Source organism: Microtus oregoni, unplaced genomic scaffold (assembly GCF_018167655.1).
Source record: "Microtus oregoni isolate MIOR12 unplaced genomic scaffold, Mior012 000112F_ref0000385, whole genome shotgun sequence".
Classification (NCBI taxonomy): Eukaryota; Metazoa; Chordata; class Mammalia; order Rodentia; family Cricetidae; genus Microtus; species Microtus oregoni.
In genome coordinates, this window is record NW_024544738.1 from 641,172 (window position 1) to 663,410 (window position 22,239).

A 22,239-nucleotide genomic window follows, 5' to 3' on the forward strand; every position below is an offset into this window, starting at 1 on the left:
TTCCATCTCTTCTGATTTATGGAGGAAGGATTTTGCTGTTGTTTGCTTGCTTCTTTTGGTTTAACCAATGATGCCCAGTTGCCAAATTAAAGAGAAATCTCTTCCTGAGTTTAGATGCAAGAAATTTCTCTAGGTCTACGGGTAGATTTCAGAGCAAGTGAAAATGATATTTTTAGCCTTTGTGCTGCTGTCTTCACTTGCAGTAATGCTCTCTCAAGTTCACTTGCTTTTTCATTTCTGACTTATTATGATCATTTGCTTTTCTACATATATTAATTCCTTCTATTTTTTCCTATTAAAATTAGTCAACTTTACTTCCCAAATTATTCTTCAGTTGCAAATATAGCACACATAAATTGAGGGCTGTAAATTAATTTATTATAATTAGCATAATAGTCGATGGTTCTTGCATGTAATGTGTTTCTCTCATTTCTAGTATTTTAATGTTCTAACCGCACTGTACAGTTGTATTTTTATTACTTATAAAAGACATGTATATTTTTTACTGCTGAGTAGTACTCTAATGTGTAAATGTGCCACACTTTCTTTATCCATTCTTCCACTGAAGGACATCTAAGTTGTTTCCAGGTTCTGGCTATTACAAATAATGCTGCTATGAACATAGTTGAAAAAATGCTTTTATAGTATGATTGAGCATCTCTTTGGTATATTCCCAAGGGTGGTATTGCTGGATCCTGAGGTAGGTTGATCCCGAATTTCCTGAGAAACCGCCACACTGATTTCCAAAGTGGTTGCTCAAGTTTGCATTCCTACCAGCAATGGATGGGTATTCCCTTTACTCCACATCCTCTCCAGCATAAGCTATCATTGGTGTTTTTTATTTTAGCCATTCTGACAGGTGTATCTCAAAGTTGTTTTGATTTGCATTTCCCCGATAGCTAAGGAAGTTGTAGATGTCCTTAAGTGTCTTTGGGCCATTTGAAATTTTTCTGTTGAGAATTCTCTGTTTAGTTCAGTACCCAATTTTTAAATTAGGTTATTTAGAATTTTGATGTCTAGTTTCTTGAGTTCTTTATATATTTTGGAGAACAGACCTTTGTCTGGTGTGGGATTGGTGAAGATCTCCCATTCAGTAGGTTGCCTTTTTGTCTTAATGACTGTGTCCTTTGCTTTACAGAAGCTTCCCAGTTTCAGGAGGTTCCCATTTATTCATTGTTGCTCTAATTGTTTGTGCTACTGGGTTTATACGTAGGAAGTGTTTCCTGTGCCCATGTATTGCAGTCTACTTCCCATTTTCTCTTGGTTCAGTATGGTTGGATTTATACTGAGGTCTTTAATCCATTTGGACTTGAGATTTGTGCATGGTGATAGATATTCTTCTACAGGTTGTCATCCAGTTATGCCAGCACCATTTGTGTGAAGATGTTTTCTTTCTTCCATTGTATAATTTTATCTTCAATGACATCTTGAATTTTGCATGCAAATGGATGGGAATAGAAAACACTATCCTGAGATAATCCAGACCCCAAATTATGAATATGGTATGTACTCACTCATTAGTGGCATTCTAGCCATAAACAGACATTGAGCCTATAGTTCGCGATCCAAGAAAAGCTAAGTAATAATGTGAACCCAAAGAAAATATATATAGATCCTCCTGGAAATTAGAAGCAGAGAAGATCGCCAGAACCTTCGTCTGGTGACAGATGGAGATAGAGACAGAAACCCACATCAGAGCACTGAACTGAGCTCCCAAGGACCAGCTGAAGAGCAGAAGGAGGGAGAATATGAGCAAGGAAGTTAGGACCGCGAGGAATTGGTCCACCTCAGTGTCCACACTGAGACAGTTGCCTGATCTAATGGGAGCTCACCAAAGCCAGCTGGACTGGGACTGAACGATCACAGGATCAAACTGGACCCTCTGAATGTGGCTAACAACTGAGGCAGACTGAGAAGCCAAAGATAATGGCACTGGGATTTGTCTCTATTGCATGTATCCTAGTCTATTTGGATGCATACTTTCCTAAGCGTGGATGGAGGTGGGAGGGCATTGGACTTCCCAAGGGCAGGGTACCCTGCTGTCTTTTTGGCCTGGAGGGGGAGCTGGAGGGTAAGTGAGGGAGTGGAAGGGAAGTGGGAGGAGGGAAGGAAGTGGAAATTTTTAATGGTATTATTTATAAAGCAATAAAAAAATAAAAAAAGACAAGTGTATATGCTCTTCAGTGTCAAGCCTGAATTGAGCTAGCCTCTCTAGGAATAAGTGCCCAGACATTAAAACTTAGAGAACTCACTAACTTCTGGGGATATCACTAGAATAAGTTCCGAATTACAAAGAAATTTTTTCTTATATCATAGCTAAGCTCATAGCCAATATGATGACTTCCCCAGTTCCATAATCTTGAGTCAGATAAGCTAGATTGTTTTTAAGGATCAGGTCAACAGCTAATAGTCAAACTCTGCCTCTGTTATGTAATAGATTAACCTGTCTCTATTGTAACTATTTATACTAAGGTAAAGGAAATGGAAGGATTCATATTCACATAGAAAATATGTAGGATTCATATTTCATTAAGAAATAAAAAGATTTAAGTCACTCATAGTATGGTTTGAGAGACAGACAGCTAGGATAGTATTTTTCTTGTATAGGTAAAATTCTCTGTACCTTCACTTCTTCTATAAAATGTAAATATAGATATTATTTAGTTCGTTAGGTTGCCATGATGATGAAGTAACATTGATGTCCAGATGTTGTCACTGTTGCTTATAAACTGTTAATTCCCAATAAACAGCAGATACTTTATACATCTCTCCATGTTAGCAAAACAATAAAATCATAAAATGGTCTTGTATTTTTTCTTTGTTTTTAATGTCTCAATTCTTTTGCTTTCTCTCTTTTGTTTCCTAAGACATGGTTCTCTGATTGCCCTGGGACTCACTTTGAAGACCAGGCTGGCCTCAAATTCACAGAGATCCTTTCACCTCTGCCCCCTGAGTGCTGTGATTAAAGGCACGTGCCACCACATGAGACTTTGATCTTAACTTTTCAAACTTTAAAGAAAAGTCGAGCTTTGCCAGGCTCTCTCTCTCTCCCTATTGTTTTTGCATGCATGCATGTGTATATAAATGTCTGTTGTTTGTATGCATGCATGTGTGTGTGTGTGTCTGTGTGTGTGTGTGTAAGCATGCAGGAGTGTGAACAGAAGTGCAAGAAGCACAAACAGTGACAGTATGACAATGGGAAAGTCTCTGGAGTTGGTGAGATTAGAGAAGAAAGCAGGAGTAGAACACTGGACACTTGAGTTTGTATTGTTTGGGCTGTGGCTCCTCCCTCCGGAAATAACAGGGAGGAACTTGAGCTGTATGGGAATTGGTTATAATATCATTTTCATTTTTTAGAATGGCTGATCATTTTCCTTCATTAGAGTTACATTTCTTTCTTTACTGATGAGAAACACACCATCAGCTTTCCATTTTTAAAGACAGAGTTAAATGGGCATGCCAAATTCCTGAGTTTTACTTACAGTATGGTGAAAATGATCCTCCTAAAACTAGAAATTTAAAAACAAATTGTATGTATCTTCTGCTTAAAAAAAGGTCTGATGTGTGTATATGACCTAAAAATCAAAGGTCGCTAATTGTGTATTCTTTATCATTGCTCCCTAAATCTCAAAACGAGCGTAGGGTTTTCACAACCACTTTAATCTAAACTGATGCATTTCTCCTACAAAAATATTTCTAGCATAAATGGTATAAAGTTCCAAACCAGTTAGTCAGTTTTCCCTTGTGACTCATGTGTTGGAAATAGAAACAGAAGAAATAGGATACTGGCAACACTGGGTCTTATTGACTTTGTTCTTTATCTCTAACGGAACACTCTTGATCATATGGGAACATGTGTGATCAGTTGATGTAGGTGGGGCTGTTTGGAAACTCTTAAATGATAGCTTGTTTTCTAAAAACTTTAGCACAAATGGCAAGTTGACTCTAATGTGTAGATATTCCACACTTTCTTCATCCAATCTTCCATTGAAGGGCATCTAGGTTGTTTCCAGGTTCTGGCTATTACAAATAATACTGCTATGAACATAGTTGAACAAATGCTCTTGTCATGTGATAGAGCATCTCTTGGGTATATTCCCAGGAGTGGTATTGCTGGGTCCAGGGGTAAGTTGATCCCGAATTTCCTGAGAAACCGAAACACCGATTTCCAAAGTGGTTGCACAAGATTGCATTCCCACCAGCAATGGATGAGTGTTCCCCTTCCTCCACAGCCTCTCCAGCAAGGGCTATCATTAGAGTTTTTTATTTTAGCCATTCTGACAGGTGTAAGATGATATCTCAAAGTTGTTGCGGTAAAAAACAATGACTTCTCGAATTTTGCATGCAAATGGATGGAAATAGAAAACACTATCCTGAGTGAGGTATCCCAGAGCCAAAAAGATGAACATGGGATGTACTCACTCATAATTGGTTTCTAGCCATAAACAAGAGTCACGGATTCTATACTTGGTGATCCCAAAGAAGCTAAGTAAGAAGGTGAACCAAAGGAAAAGCATATAGTTGTCCTCTTGGCTATGGGAAGTAGACAAAATTGCCGGGGAGAAAATTGAGATCTTGGGGGTGGGGTGGGATAGGGGTAAGGGGAGATGGGGAGAGAGGGGGGAGAGGGGGAGAATGGGGGGGAGCTTGGGAAAGGGGGAGGATTGGGATGAAGGAAGGTTGGATGGGGGAGCACGGAAGCACGGTTCTTAGTTAAGGGAGCCACCTTAGGATTGGCAAGAGACTTGAACCTAGAGTGGCTCCCAGATACCCAAGCCGAGGTCCCCAGTTAGTTCCTTGGGCAGCTGAGGATGGGGAACCTGAAATGACCCTATCCTATAGCAATACTGACGAATATCTTGCATATCATCATAGAACCTTCATCTGGTGATGGATGGAGACAGAGACAGAGACCCACACTGGAGCACTGGACTGAGCTCCCAAGGTCCCAGTGAGGAGCAGAAGGAGGGAGAACATGAGCAAAGAAGTCGGGACCACGAGGGGAGCACCCACCCACGGAGACAGTGGAGCTGATCTATTGGGAGCTCACCAAGGCCAGCTGGACTGTGACTGAAAAAGCATGGGATAAAACTGGACTCTCTGAGCATGGCCAACAATGAGGGCTGATGAGAACCCAAGGACAATGGCACGGGGTTTTGAACCTCCGTAATGTGCTGGCTTTGTGGGAGCCTAGCCAGTTTGGATGTTCACCTTCCTAGATATGGACGGAGGTGGGAGGTCCTAGGTCTTACCACAGGGCAGGGAACCCTGACTGCTCTGTGGACTGGAGAGGGAGGGGGAAAGGAGTGGGGGGGAGGGGGAGAAGGGTGGGAGGAGGGGGAGAAGGGTGGGAGGAGGGGGAGAAGGGTGGGAGGAGGGGGAGGGAAATGGGAGGCTGGGAGGAGGAGGAAATTTGTTTTTTTTTCTCTTTTCTCAATGAAAAAAAAACAAATGGCAAGTTGATAAGAATTCTATAACATTATGGCAGAGGACATTAAGCGGTGGTGGCGCATGCCTTTAATCCCAGCCCTCGGGAGGCAGAGGCAGGCAGATCTCTGTGAGTTCAAGACCAGCCTGGTCTACAAGAGCTAGTTCCAGGACAGGCTCCAAAGCTACAGAGAAACCCTGTCTCGAAAAATCCAAAAAAAAAGAAAAGAAAAAGAAGAGAATTTTATAACATTGTGGCAGATGATAGTCGAACCATCGCTTTAGCCCAGTTTGATGAAATTGCAAGGAAACACAATGAAAACAATTTATTTAGAACTCAGGAATAGATCACCAATATGTAAAATACACCAATGGTTATAAGAGATGTGTTGTTTTCACAAAGGTTTCTTGCAAAATTCAGCCTGTGGTTTTTACGATCTGTAAAAATATCAGGAAACACAGCGAAAGCATCAGCTACAGTGATGCCAGGGCCTCAGCACACAGATGTCTGGTAATTGTCATGTAAAGTGACAAAAGTGAAAGAGGACAAAAGAGACAGAGGGGCACTCAGCTTCCAATATGGGTGAGGTTTTGTGTTGGAGGCTATAATTTCTACTACATACATTAATTCTAAAATAACCACTGAAGTGGGTATTAATTTCATTTAATTAGGTTCAGAAAATTAGTGTGATTATTCTAAGGTCATATATCTAATAAATTCAGTTCTTCTAAAATACATTATAAATGGAATCTTACAGAGTGTGCTCTTTTGTGTCTTCTTTTTTCATTCAGCATAATTTTATTCTCATAACCTCATAGGAAATAAAAGTGGTTCCATTTTATAAAAATCAAGGCCAAGATTCTAACCCAAATTTGTTACCTTTCCAGCTTTACACCAGTTTTCTTTTATTACAGAGTCAGAAACTAGTGTAAGGCAAATCTTAGCCCCTGTGAGAACTCTGTAATAGAGAAAATGTTCCATAGCAATAACCATGAAAAGAACATTTCAACCAGGTACTGCAGGAACTCCAGAAGAGAGAAGTCATATTTCAGCAAGTGGACTGACAAGAGGAACTCATATCTGATAATGGGTTGGTAAATTGATAGAGTGGTTTGAAAAGCTTTTTGACATTATATAGTTCATTAGAATGTTTGCAGGCAATGGAGTCTGCAAACCAGCTATTCTACTGTTAGGGCATCTGAGTGTGTATACTTAGAATAATGCTTGCGTATAACTGTCACTATATACAAAAGAATCCAGAGATTACTGTGGGCCAGTGAGATGACACAGTGAGTAGAGACACTTGCCACCAAGCTTAATGACATGAGAGCCAGTTCCAGGTCCCACATGGTGAAAGTTTTTATCTGACTTCCATTGAGTATATACCATGGCATAATATATCTCAACATATGTAATAAATAAGTAAACCTAATAAGACTTTTTCATATCATAGATTGCTTGTAATCATTCCAAACTAAAACTTACTCTCAACTACTGTGGCTCAGGTTTGAATTAACTTAAATATCTATGAAAAGGAACTCCATATAAAATATGCATGATTTTCACAAAAAGTGCTGACTTAGTAAGATCTAATCTAATTTGCACATTCTTCTCTTTATCTCTTATTACCAGAAATGTACGTTGTATTACTGAGAGAAGCATCAATATATGGTAAGCTGAAAGGAAAGGCTATAATATCAGTAGTCATAAAACTTGGGGGAGACATGGGAATAGAGAAAGATAGGAGGAAAGAAATAGTGACTGAGAAAGAATTTGGAAACCTCATCCTCATCCTAGGTATTTCTAAATTTCTATATTTTATATACACATATACACAATAAATATATTCAGACACATGTACATATATACACACACATGCATACACACGGCCACATGCACACACACATATACATATACACACATATATAAATGTTTGTTTTTTAACAAACCTTTTATTTAATAAGAAAATTTTTGGGTAATGAAAGACAGTCTAAGCATAAGAATGACAATTTTTCCATCTGGAGACAAAGAAATATTTTTTCACAAAGAATTTCCATCAAAAACACAAAGAAAAATGTATTTTTGAAGGAAAAGAAGATAGATATCAGTAACAGGGAGGAAAAACTAAAATCTTCATACTTGTTTCAGGATGGCAAAATAATCACCTAAAAAAATCAAGTATTAGTTACAGATACAAATCTAAAAGTTCAAATAAACACTAACAACTCAAATTACATATTAAAACTGATTCAGGTTTTCTATCCTCAGCTGCCCAAGGAACTAATTGGGGACATTGCCTTGGGCTCCTGGGAGCCACTCTAGGTTCAAGTCTCTTGCTAGCCCTAAGGTGGCTCCCTTAACTGAAATTTGTGCTTCCGTGCTCACCTATCCAACATTCCTTTATCACAATCATCCTGTTTCCCCAAGTTTCCCCCATCCTCCCATTCTCACTTTTCTCTCCCCATCTCCCCTTACCCCCATCCCACCCCACCCCTAAGATCCCAATTTTTTGCCCGGCAATTTAGTCTACTTCCCATAGGCAGGAGGATAACTATATGGTTTTTTTGGGGGGGGTTTACCTTCTTATTTAGCTTCTTTAGGATCACCAATTATAGACTCCATGACCTTTATTTATGGCTAGAAACCAATTATGAGTGAGTGCATCCCATGTTCATCTTTTTGGGTCTGGGTTACCTCACTCAGGATAGTGTTTTCTTTTTTGTTTTTGTTTTTTGTTTTTGTTTTTTTTTAATATAGTGTTTTCTATTTCCATCCATTTGCTTGCAAAATTCGAGAAGTCATTGTTTTTTACCGCAGCGTGTATATATTCCACACTTTCTTCATCCATTCTTCCATTGAAGGACATATAGGTTGTTTCCAGGTTCTGGCTATTACAAATAATGCTGCTATGAACATAGTTGAACAAATGCTTTTGTCATATTATAGGGCATCTCTTGGGTATATTCCCAAGAGTGGTATTGCTGGGTCCAGGGGTAAGTTGATCCCGAATTTCCTGAGAAACCGCCACACTGCTTTCCAAAGTGGTTGCAAAAGTGTGCATTCCCACCAGCAATGGATGAGGGTACCCCTTCCTCCACAGCCTCTCCAGCAAAGGCTATCATTGGTGTTTTTGATTTTAGCCATTCTGACAGGTGTAAGATGGTATCTTAAAGTTGTCTTGATTTGCATTTCCCTGACTGCTAAGGAGGTTGAGCATGACCTTAAGTGTCTTTTGGCCATTTGAACTTCTTCTGTTGAGAATTCTCTGTTCAGTTCAGTGCTCCATTTTTTAATTGGGTTAATTAGCATTTTAAAGTCTAGTTTCTTGAGTTCTCTAAATATTTTGGAGATCAGACCTTTGTCTGTTGCGGGGTTGGTGAAAATCTTCTCCCAGTAAGTGGGTTGCCTTTTTGTCTTAGTGACAGTGTCTTTTGCTTTACAGAAGCTTCTCTGTTTTAGTATTTTCCATTTACTCAATGTTGCCCTTTATGTCTGTGCTGCTGGGGTTATACCTAGGAAGCGATCTCCTGTGCCCATCTGTTTTAGGGTACTTCCCACTTTCTCTTCTATCAGGTTCAGTGTGATCAGCCTGATATTGAGGTCTTTAATCCATTTGGACTTGAGTTTTGTGCATGGTAATAGATATGGATCTATTTTCATTCTTCTATAGGTTGACATCCAGTTTTGCCAGCACCATTTGTTGAAGATGCTTTCTTTCTTCCATTTTATACTTCTAGCTCCTTTATCGAAAATGAGGTGTTCATAGGTTTGTGGGTTAAAATCCGGGTCTTCTATATGATTCCATTCGTCGACTTCTCTGTTTTTGTGCCAGTACCACACTGTTTTCATTACTGTAACTCTGTAATAGAGTTTGAAGTCAGGGATGGTAATGCCCCCAGAATATCCTTCATTGTATAGGATTGTTTTGGCTATCCTGGGTTTTTTGTTTTTCCATATAAAGTTGATTATTGTCTTCTCAAAATCTGTGAAGAATTTTGATGGGAGCTTGATGGGGATTGCATTGAATCTATAAATTGCCTTTGGTAGAATTGCCATTTTTACTATGTTGATCCTCACAATCCAAGAGCAAGGGAGGTCCTTCCATTTTCTGGTATCCTCTTCAATTTCTTTCTTCAATGCCCTAAAGTTCTTGTCAAATAGATCTTTCACTTCCTTGGTTAGAGTTACCCCAAGATACTTTATTCTGTTTGTGGCTATCATGAAAGGTGAAGCTTCTCTGATTTCCTTCTCTGCTTCCATATCCTCTGTGTATAAGAGAGCGACTGATTTTTTTGGAGTTGATCTTGTATCCTGCCACATTACTAAAGCTGTTTATCTGCTGTAAAAGTTCTTTGGTGGAGTTTTGGGGGTCGCTTATGTACACTATCATATCATCTGCAAATAACGAAAGTTTCACTTCTTCCCTTCCAATTCGAATCCTCTTGATCCCCTTATGTTGTCTTATTGCTCTTGCTAAAACTTCAAGCACTATATTGAAGAGGTATGGAGAGAGCGGACAGACTTGTCGTGTTCTTGATTTTAGTGGGATGGCTTGAGTTACTCTCCATTTAATTTGATGTTAGCTGTCGGCTTGCTGTAAATGGCTTTTATTATATTTAGGTATGACCCTTGTATCCCTAATCGCTCCAAGACTTTTATCATAAAGGGATGTTGAATTTTGTTAAATGCCTTTCAGCATCTAATGAAACAATCATATGGTATTTTTTCTTTCAGTTTATTTATATAATGGATTACATTGATAGGTTTTCGTATGTTGAACCAGCCCTGCATCTCTGGGATGAAGCCTACTTGATCATAATGGATAATTTTTGTAATGTGTTCTTGGATTCGGTTTTAAAAACAAGTTTGATTTATTTCTTTTTAAGTTTATTTTAAACACCACACTTTATTTTATGTATAGCAATACAGTTTGCATATGAAATAGCACTTTAATAAAATGATTTGGCATATGATTGTGAAAGTTGGATTTTCTTTAAAATTCCACTGACAGTGCAATAGGAAGTAGACATGCCCAGTCACTTAGTATGACTTTGGCCCACTTGAGTTTCTTTGAAAATTTGTTTTGGGGTGAGGGAGTCTGTGATATGACAAAAAAATTTCTCTTTTCTTTCAATTAATTTCCAAAGTGAAAACTAAGTTGAACATGAGAAAATATATTATAGGGTAAATAAATAAAATTAAAACTCGAAGCAAGCAAAGTCCAGAACCACAGTCTTCTAGATCAGACCAAATGAACATTGGGCAAGTCAATAAATATGAATAATGTGAAACAGTTCTTCATCAAATTCAAATATAAATTATGGATTGCTGACATTATTGTTTCCATGTAGTTAAATGTGAAGGAATTTAAGTTGGATATATCAACAATGAAAGAGGAAATCTATCATAATAGCATCTTTCTAGATAATTAAGATGACACAGCCTTTTGAAAGCCTTTTAGGAGCTGAGGGTGTGACCCAATGGATAAAGCACTCTTTATGTAAACCTGATGATCAGAGTTTGGGTATCCAGAATATGCCACTTGGTAGAGGAGGTGGTCTCCTATAATCTGTCCCTCTGGATACATACAAGGGGCACTCTAGGGTCAGCCAGATAGCTAGAGCAATGATTTCCTGTCTATCCTGGACAGGAATTAGAGTCTCCTAAAAAAATAAAGATAAAAAACAAGAAACAAATAAATAACATGTATTGAAACATCACATTGTATCCATAATTTTATCAATTATTATATGTGATTTAAGAATAGTAAAACTTTAAAAGTATGGCTTATAAGACTGGTGGGTTGGCTTACCAGGTAAAGGCTCCTGTAGCCAACTTGACCACCCAAGTTTGATTCCCAGGATACACACGATGAATGGAGAGAACCAACTTTCACAAGTTGTCCCCTGATGCCTTCCACTTCCTCACACACTAAAATATATCAAATCTACAGAACAAAAGTTATTGCTTTTATGACACAGTTAAAGGATATAAAAACCAAGAAAATTCTTCTAAAAATGTTATATTTAACAGGCATAGTTCCTTACCCTCTCCTTCAATTGTTTAAAGGATATTCATAAAACTTATAGTAGTCATTTAGAGTCATAATTTTCAAAACTAATTCCAGCACTTAAAAACTACTTTCCAAGCCAATAATTATATGAGTGTTTTGTTTTTAACTTCCCAGTGTTCATAGTGTCCTGAAACACCCAAGACAAATCTAGCTATGTTTCTTCACACTGTAACTTCATATTTGATAACTATATAGGTCATGTAAACTATCCACAAGACAATTTCACACTTAGTATAGTGTGTGAGAGCAAATAAAAATAAGTCAATAATGGGAAAAAATTCCAAAATGTACCTTCCTTTATAAAATAGTAAATGAATAGACCAAAATGTTCTTATATTTACCTCCTTTGATTTTTAAATGAAACAAAACATGAATCTTTAGAAACCAAATTCTCAAGAACAAGAGTTGAGAAGTGAAATCAATCGGGTATATAAATTCAGACACTGAAGACGGCAAATATGTTTCTGAAACAAATTTGTACGACAGCAATAACTTACAGGCAATGTAACCAGGAAGAAAATAAAATTAAGTGGTGATAACTCCAAAGCACAGAAAAAATCCTGCTGTTTGCAGGTGTTACAATTGCCCACAAAGTAGCCAGTGTGATCTATTAAGAGCATATTAGAACTTCTAAAGAAAATTCAGTTATTGCATGAGACTAGAGATCAATAGTAAAACACCAGTAACCTTTCTGTGCAGAGCCAGTGTTCTGTTAGACTATATACTGTGGAACATTGTCTACAGTTAGAGTAAACACGCTGCCAGGGAGCTCTGGATCTTTAGGTAGTCTCCAAGTACTTTTACTTAAAATAATAAATGTCATCTCAAGCAAACTTGTGAGTGATATAATATTTTCTTATACTGGAAGTCATTATGAACTTTTTCAGTTGAACTTGAAAAAAAAGTTGTGAGGAGGAGGGAGTCTAATAACAAAGGAGAGGAAGGGAGGAGGGGACACATAGCGCTGAGGATGTTTGATAGTGTTTTAAAGAATCAGTTCATTTCATATTTACCTATCATTGCAAAAACTATACATATATGTGTTAAATATTGCATGAAGTTGTGACACTTGGACTGACAATGCTTCTCACAAGAGCAATATATTAGGACCAGTACCAGGCATGAGAGGCATCCATTTGAATTTCTTGATCAGGGTAGTCCAACTAGCTCCCAAAACAATGAAGGCTGATGTTTTTGGTTGCCCCTCAGAGGTTGAGGGTAAGTCCTTATATGAAGATATCATACACACTGGACCCAGAATTTATATGATTTGACCTGGAACTAACCTGAAAGTCTCTTTGCCACAGTCTAGCCTTTATAATCCCAGAAAGTACTATGTCAAGTACTATGCTGCCAAGGGAGGGAGGCAATCGGTGGTCCTACCCAACAGTTACACCAATGAACTATAATAATTAGCAGCATGACAAAACATCTCTACAGGTGCAATAGTAATACTTATATCTTTGTGGTAATGAACATCTGTCTAATTTGACTTAATACCCACTCCACAGGAGGGAAATGATGCCTGGACTAGGATCATAGCCAACTACCTGGGGCTAGTTTGGTCATGGCTCTTTGAAGATAATCTATTATCATCACTTTACTAAACTAGCACAATCCTGAACCACATTCTAAAACTTATCCTTATTCTCACAGATAAGTATAGTTCTTATCATAGCTCTTATTAAAGAAGCTTCTTTTCGTCATTACAGAAAACCAGCAGGTCATGATGCAGAGATCAATGGATCCTGTAGAGTCCAGTCCCAAGAATACACCTACAACACAATTCCTGTACAAAAGGCTCAGGAAACACTTTGGACGAGAAGGTAGAAAGATTGTAAGAGCCAGAGGATCAGGTAGTCTGTTGTGAGATCTTGTCTCCTTGAAATGTCAGGGATGCTACACCCATGATATTTCAACAACATGGTGCCTAAGTAAGACCTGAACATTGATAATGTGAATAGACATGCAAGTTCAGAAACAGTATTCTCACAGGTCCCAAAGCCTAGGCAACTTAAAGACTATCAAGAGAGAGAAAATGAGTGTCTTCCAGGGATGAAACTTTACATTTGTTATCCAACACAAAGTGGTCAGGCCTGAAATCATATACACACAAAACCACACTAAATTGATCTAGCAGGTTGTTTTTGTATGCTTATGCATAAATATGGGACAATAATAATCATATATAGGACAGTAATTTGAGAGAAAGAGGGGGGCATGGGAGGATTTGGACACAGGGAAGGAAGGGGAAAAGGTAATGTCTGTGGGGTCTCATCCATGCACAAAAACTATAGGAAAGTAATAGATGCTTGAAGAAGGAAAATTTGTCCCTTTCAAGAATGAGCCCCCCTGTTGGGTCACCCCCAGTGACAGGTGATCAGTCATGAAACCATATACATACAAATAACAAAAATAGACTTAACAAGTTTTATTTACATATTTATACACACTTATTCTTGTAAAAATAAAGAAAAAAGAGGTTATCAGCTTGAGTGGTGGGGCATGGGAGAGGGTGGAGGGAGGGTATTTGAGGTGGCTGGAAAGGGAGGGAAAAAGGGATGTAATTCCATTTTACTTAAAGCATTAAAAAGAAACTAAATCCTTCATGATAAAAATTATAAGAAAAATAAAAAATAGGACAAATGTTAACAAAAATGTTGTAACCATTTTTCCTTGTGTATTTTCACCAGAACTGCTTAGACAATACCAATGATATTATGATATTTTGGTAATTCTCACATTTTGATCAATGTTTTTCTCAATGCTAGGAGTCTATTAGTGAACTTAGTCTCTGTAGTTCAAAAGTTTGCCAGAAATTGTATCTAGGTGTGAATTTTGGCCCTTGTTTCAAATGTGAAAATCGGGGCCTAGAGAGATGGCTCAGCAGTTGGGAACACTGAATCTCTTTGAGTGGACCTTGGTGTGAATTCCTGTGCCTACATGCTCTAGTTCTGTGGACTCTGATACCCTCTGGCCTCTATGAGCACTGCACAAATACTGTGCACAGGTGTACACAGACAGAAAACCTATACACATGAACCAAAAATAAATCTTTTCCCCTTTCTATTGAAGATAAATTCTTTTCTCCTCCCTGTACTCCTCCCAGGTCCTCCTCCCCTCCCCTCCCATCAGGATCCATTGTCTTCCTATCTCTTGGAAAAGATTAGACTTCTAAGAGATAACAACAAAACAAAACAACATAAAATCTAATAAGATAAAACAAAATCCAACACATTGAAGTTGGACAAGGTAAACCAATAGAAGAAACAGAGCCAAGGGAAGGCACAAAAGCCAGAGATCCACTCATTCTCACAGGCAGGAATCCCATAAAAACGCTAAGCTGGAAGCCCTAATATGTGTGCAGAGGAGCTGTGCAGACCTCTCAGTCTTCTACATGCTACTTCGGTCTCTGTGCTAATGAACTTTGTCCACTTGATTTAGAGGACCCAAAGGGTGTTCTTAAAAAAAGAGGTGATAAAGTAGTGATGAAATGACTCCTAATATTTTCGCTACACTCATTGATCTGTTTCATATCCAACTATCACAGAGAGGCTTCCCCTTCAGCAGATGAAAACAAATACAGAGACTCACAGCTAGGCTTTACACAAATGCAAGCGTGCACGCACACAGACACACACACACACACACACACACAACAGAGAGGGAAGAGAGAGAGAGAACACTCAGCTCTATTCTTTTTTTTTGTTTTGTTTTATTTTGTTTTGTTTTTCAAGAAAGCATTTCTCTGTGTACCTTTAGAACTTGTCCTGGAACTCACTGTAAACCAAGCTCACCTCAAACTCACAGAGATCTGCCTGCCTCTATCTCTCGAGTACTGGTCTTAAAGGCATACGACACCACTTAATGGGAACATGGAGCTCTAAATGTGATGTTCCCATCAGAGCTCAGGGAACACCTTGGAAGAGGAGGCAGAAAGATTGTAAGAGCCCAAGAGAATTGAGTATACCAGGAAAATAAATTTTCTTTTAAAAATCTAGATATCAATTCAGTTTAGAGGCACAGACATCACTCTTGAGTGTACAGATAATTGGAAATTTGCTTATTTTCTAGTGTAGAACTTTAAGGCAATTCTGAAGCCATGTCTGACAACTCTCAGTACTTCCCCTCCTCCCCTGGGAACCAAGGACATAACAGCTATGCAAGCACGTACTGAGATTTTGGGGACTTTCCATCTCCATGAATAGGGACAAGATAAACCTTAGGTGTTGACTCAGTTACTGATGTTTTGACTTAGTCCCTGGGAAGGGGCAAAGTGACCCTCAGCAGTTTCCCCTTACCTCATCTGATCTGGCCAATTATTGGTAATAGTCTTTTTGAATAAGCCAATCATGATATTTAAAGAACAACCCCCAGACACCCCTTCCTTCTGTGGGTTTTCCCTTTAAAAATAGCCTGTACCAGACATTCAGAGTCTTCTAGCTTCCCAGCTGCTGGAAGACCCTGTCATGACAGAATTAATAAAATCCTCATGCTTTTACATCAGTTGTGATGAGAGATGGTCTCTTGGGGCGACTCCTCCTCAGTGATTGGACACTAGGGCCCAACACTAGTCATTCTTTTTTCATGTTAGACTGCTTGTGCTTTTATCATTGTAAATATTTCCAGGTTTTTAAAGCTGTTATATATAGGGACTGGAAAGATGGCTCAGTAGTTAAGAGCATAGGTCTCAAGTTTAATTCTCAGCAACCACATGGTGGCTCACAACCATCTGTAATGAGATCTGGTGCCCTCTTTTGGCCTGCAGGCAGAGCACTGCATATATAACAAGTAAACAAATAAATCTTTAAACAATGAAATTGCTATATAATTTTCTCATTTTTTTAGAAAAACATTTTGTTCCTTTCTACTTTTGGGTGGATTTTTTTATCCACTTCTTCAAATTTTGTATATTTTTTATTTTTACTCTTGGATTCCGGAGTTTTTTTTGTGTCCCTTATGTCTCCGATTGGCTCTATTTCATTAAATATTTTCTAGATATTGTTCTATCATTATCAGTTTTGTAGTCGCATTTATCGACTACTTTTGTTTTGACTCCAGTTCAAAGCATTTTGGTTGGCATAAATTCTCTGCTGGCTTCCGTGTGAATCGACCTTACTTCTGTTTTCTGTCTATACAACTAAAGCTTATTTTTCAAACTAGTTCAGTGTCTTCTTCCTTTTGCTCTTCTGCTTTTATCTTCACTGCTACTTCAAACAGCTCTCAGTACCAGACTTGCACTTGTCCTGAGGCAACAGAATAAACGACAATGTGAAAATCATAGCATTCTGTTCTCTGGGCTTCTCAGCGAACACAGAGGAAGTTAATTTTGACTGGGTGGGGGTTGGAGGAAGAACTTGAATTGCAGTCAGCACTTTGTTTCACTCCATGCTATTTGGAGACTACATGCATCTCAAATCTCCAGTGGTTAGACAAGTACTTCTCTAAATTTCTAATTGTTGGGAAATGGTGGCAGTGTGGCAAGCTGCGCATCGTGGGACTGTGCAAAGCTTCTCAAGAGGACTTTAAACATGTGAAAGGAACAAATTCCAACTTTTAGAATTTTAATTTAAACATTTTAAGATTATAATGTAATTACATTATTTCTTCCTTCCCTTTTCTCCTTCTAAACCCTCCCATGTCCTCCTCCTTGCTCATGTTAAAATTCACGGCCCCTTTTGCCTTAACGGTTGTTCTTGTATTTGGATGTGTTTGTGTATTCCTAAATATTTTGAGTATTTAGGAATACACAAACACATCCCAGTTCAGTCTGTATAATGTTATTTCTATGTATGTTTTCTGGGCTGAACATTGGGTATGGGAATAACAAACTGGTGTGATTTTTCTATGGGCTATTTCTCCTGCTCTCAGCATTCCTTAGTTTCCTATAGTTCTTTCTTTCTTTTTTTTTTTTTTTAAATAATTTTTTTTATTAAGAAAAGAAGAAAAAAAAAACATAAACAAAAAACAAGTTTCCACCTCCTCCCAGCCTCCCATTTCCCTCCCCCTCCTCCCACCCTTCTCCCCCTCCTCCCACCCTTCTACCCCTCCCCCCACTCCTCTCCCCCTCCCTCTCCAGTCCACAGAGCAGTCCAGGTTCCCTGCCCTGTGGTAAGTCCTAGGTCCTCCCCCCTCCGTCCATATCTAGGAAGGTGAACATCCAAACTGGCTAGGCTTCCACAAAGCCAGCACATTAAGTAGGATCAAAACCCCGTGCCATTGTCCTTGGCGTCTCATCAGCCCTCATTGTTCGCCATGTTCAGAGAGTCCGGTTTTATCCCATGCTTTTTCGGTCACAGTCCAGCTGGCCTTGGTGAGCTCCCAGTAGATCAGCTCCACTGTCTCAGTGGGTGGGTGCACGCCTCGTGGTCCCGACTTCTTTGCTCATGTTCTCCCTCCTTCTGCTCCTCATTGGGACCTTGGGAGCTCAGTCCAGTGCTCCAGTGTGGGTCTGTCTCTGTCTCCATCCATCACCAGATGAAGGTTCTATGATGATATGCAAGATATTCGTCAGTATTGCTCTCGGATAGGGTCATTTCAGGTTCCCAATCCTCAGCTACCCAAGGAACTAACTGGGAACCTCATGTTGGGCACTTGGGAGCCCCTCTAGGGTCAAATCTCTTGCTCACCCTAAAGTGGTTCCCTTAACTAAGAATTGTGGTTCCGTGCTCCCCTATCCACCTTTCCTTTATCCCAATTCTCCTGATTCCCCAAATCCCCCCTCCTTCCCTTCTACCTTTTCTCTCCCCATCTCCCCTTACCCCCATCCCACCCCACCCCCAAGATCCTAATTTTCTAGTAATGTGGCAGGATACAAGATCAACTCCAAAAAATCAGTCGCCCTCTTATACACAAAGGATATGGAAGCAGAGAGGGAAATCAGAGAAGCTTCACCATTCACAATAGCCAAAAACAGCATAAAATATCTTGGGGTACATCTAACCAAGGAAGTGAAAGATCTATTTGACAAGAACTTTAAGGCATTGAAGAAAGAAATTGAAGAGGATACCAAAAAATGGATGGACCTCCCTTGCTCTTGGATTGGGAGGATCAACATAGTAAAAATGGCAATTCTACCAAAGGCTATTTATAGATTCAATGCAATCCCCATCAAGATCCCATCAAAATTCTTCACAGATCTGGAGAGGACAATAATCAACTTTATATGGAAAAACAAAAAACCCAGGATAGCCAAAACAATCCTATACAATAAAGGATCTTCTGGAGGCATTACCATCCCTGACTTCAAACTCTATTACAGAGCTACAGTAATGAAAACAGTGTGGTACTGGCATAAAAACAGAGAAGTCGACCAATGGAATCGTATAGAAGACCCGGATTTTATCCCACAAACCTATGAACACCTGATTTTCGATAAAGGAGCTAAAAGTATAAAATGGAAGAAAGAAAGCATCTTCAACAAATGGTGCTGGCACAACTGGATGTCATCTTGTAGAAGAATGAAAATAGACCCTTATCTATCACCGTGCACAAAACTCAAGTCCAAATGGATTAAAGACCTCAATATCAGCCCGAACACACTGAACCTGATAGAAGAGAAAGTGGGAAGTACCCTACAGGAGCTGGGCACAGGAGATCGCTTCCTATGTATAACCCCAGAAGCACAGACATTAAGGGCAACATTGAATAATTGGGACCTACTTAAACTGAGAAGCTTCTGTAAAGCAAAGGACATAGTCAATAAGACACAAAGGCAACCTACTGATTGGGAGAAGATCTTCACCAACCCCACAACAGACAAAGGTCTGATCTCCAAAATATATAGAGAACTCAAGAAACTAGACTTTAAAATGCTAATTAACCCAATTAAAAAATGGGGCACTGAACTGAACAGAGAATTCTCAGCAGAGGAAGTTCAAATGGCCAAAAGACACTTAAAGTCGTGCTCAACTTCCTTAGCAATCAGGGAAATGCAAATCAAAACAACTTTGAGATATCATCTTACACCTGTCAGAATGGCTAAAGTCAAAAACACCAAGGATAACCTTTGCTGGAGAGGCTGTGGAGGAACGGGTACCCTCATCCATTGCTGGTGGGAATGCCATCTTGTGCAACCACTGTGGAAGTCAGTGTTTCGGTTTCTCAGGAAATTCGGGATCAACTTACCCCTGGACCCAGCAATACCACTCCTGGGAATATACCCAAGAGATGCTCTATCATATGACAAAAGCATTTGTTCAACTATGTTCATAGCTGTATTATTTGTAATAGCCAGAACCTGGAAACAACCTAGATGCCCTTCAATGGAAGAATGGATGAAGAAAGTATGGAATATATACACGCTAGAGTACTACGCTGCGGTAAAAAACAATGACTTCTCGAATTTTGCAGGCAAATGGATGGAAATAGAAAACACTATCCTGAGTGAGGTGTCCCAGACCCAAAAAGATGAACATGGGATGTACTCGCTCATAATTGGTTTCTAGCCATAAATTAGCGCCACGGAGTCTACAATAGGTGAACCTAAAGAAGCTAAGTAAGAAGGTGAACCCAAGGAAAAACCTATAGTTCTTTCTTTAGGGTTGAGGTCTCATGGTCTTTTCCCCATTGGCTTGACATGCCTATTGGTGTTGTCCTTTTTAGCTCACGTTTGTGGTCATATTGGTGAGATTTTAGAAATATAACTTCTGACATTAGTAGGAGAAAATCTTACAGGAAAATCTCCTTTCTTCTGACTCCTACATTATTTCTTTCTGAATTCCACAATGATCTTCAAGCCTTAGGTGTGGGCATTGTGTTGTAAATGTATCTGTTGGGACTGAGGTCTACAGCTCTGGTTTTGGATTAGTAGTTTACTATATTGGTCTCTATCTGTTGCAAAGAGAAGTTTTTTTGATGAAGAGTGAGGACTATACTTGTTTTGCTAGATCAGGAAGGATGTGAAAGATCTGGTTGGTAGGGAGGTTCTAAAACTTTTACTTTTAAGATTGTCAAAGATTATATTTACTCTTAAATAATACATTGCTTTGAAATATGTGTACATTGAGGAGTGGATAAGTGGAGCTTATTGACATGTGCATCCCACGAGTATATGTCTTTTTCTGTGTGGTTTGAATGTGTAAAATTTCTATACTCAAAAAAATTTTAAGAACATAGAACATAGTGATTATCAATTGGCCAACTTTGTCTGTGATGCTGGAGACTAAACCCAAGACTCCATGCTTGTCAGGAAAGTGCTCTGCCATTGAGTCAACTCTCTGGCCTCAGGTATCCAATTTTTAATAGTGTAGATGGAGACCACTTTTTTTAATATTGTTCTGTGATTTGAAACTAAGCTATTCCTCTAGTCCTTTCCAGCAGCTTTGTAATGTCAGTTCTTTTCAGGTGCTGAGATTAAAGCCTAGAAAAATCTAGAGTTTTTTTTAAAAGATGTTTTATATTGTTAATAGTTGTCATGTTAAGGAGATTTCAAAAAAGCTGCATTAAAGATTGCTACCTTTATGTCTTATTAAAGTTGAAGCCTGTGAACTTTTCTTATTAACCCTCTATCAAACATACTGAGGAAAACATATGATACATGACAAGAAAGTTTAGAAGGTCTGAAATTTAGAGTGGATGCTAGACACCCACTCTGTGCTAGTTGAATGGGTATTTGTGCCATTTTTTTCTTTCCAAAGGAAGCATTAGCCTTTTATATGAAAGACCTTCTATCCTTTTACTTAATAAACTTCAATATTATATTTTACATAATGAGGAATAAGTTTCTAGTTTATTGTTAGTATTCTAGCACACTTCTTCCAAGGCTCAGGGAGCCTTCGGAAAGAGAGATTGGAGAGGGGGTCTGAGAGTATGCTAACACTGAAGAGGTAGCTGCAGGGGATCATCATTCATTATGCAGGCTGAGTGACTCATCAGATCCCGCCCTTCCCTGAGAGATATCAGGGGCACATAAGCGATGCTGGGAGGAAGGAGGTGTCATTGTTTTTAGTGATGTAGCAACTGATGAGTTGCCCATGTTCCAGCAAATATGTCACAGTCATATATAGAAGTAATGACAATAAAATTCAATCTCTCTCTCTCTCTCTCTCTCTCTCTCTCACACACACACACACACCACCACCACCACCACCACCACCACCACCAACCACCACAGTAAAGACTGTAGACACTGTAGAATTTAGAAATAATAATGTACTTTCTATTTCTGGTGAGTTAAAAACCAGACCACCACATGATTGCTTACACGACTCATTGATTTCACTCCTTTAAATCACTGGCCCATGTGGGCATTCATATTTGTGATCCCTGCTAGATTCTCTTGATGTAGGAAGGTCATTTATCAATCTGTTGTTTCATTGGTTAATCAATAAAGAAAACTGCTTGGTCTGATAGGTCAGAAAATTAGGTAGGTGGAGTAGACAGAACAAAATGCTGGGAAGAAGGGAAGTGAGCCAGACACCATAGCTCTTCTCTCCAGAGCAGACACGATGAAGCTCCAGCCCAAGATGGACGTACACTAGAATCTCCCTGGTAAGACACCACCTTGTGGTGCTACACAGATTATTAGATATGGGTTAAAGCAAGATATGAGAGTTAGCCAGTAAGAGACAAGGGTCAAGCAGTGTTTAAATGAATACAATTTGTGTGTTGTTATTTCGGAGCATAAGCTAGCCAGGAGGTAGGGAGCTGGCAGCAGGAACGCAGCCTGCAGTTCCTTCTACAGAATTCTCTCTTAGCAATAATATAATTTTCAAGAAATTCTCCTTGAAGTTTTATT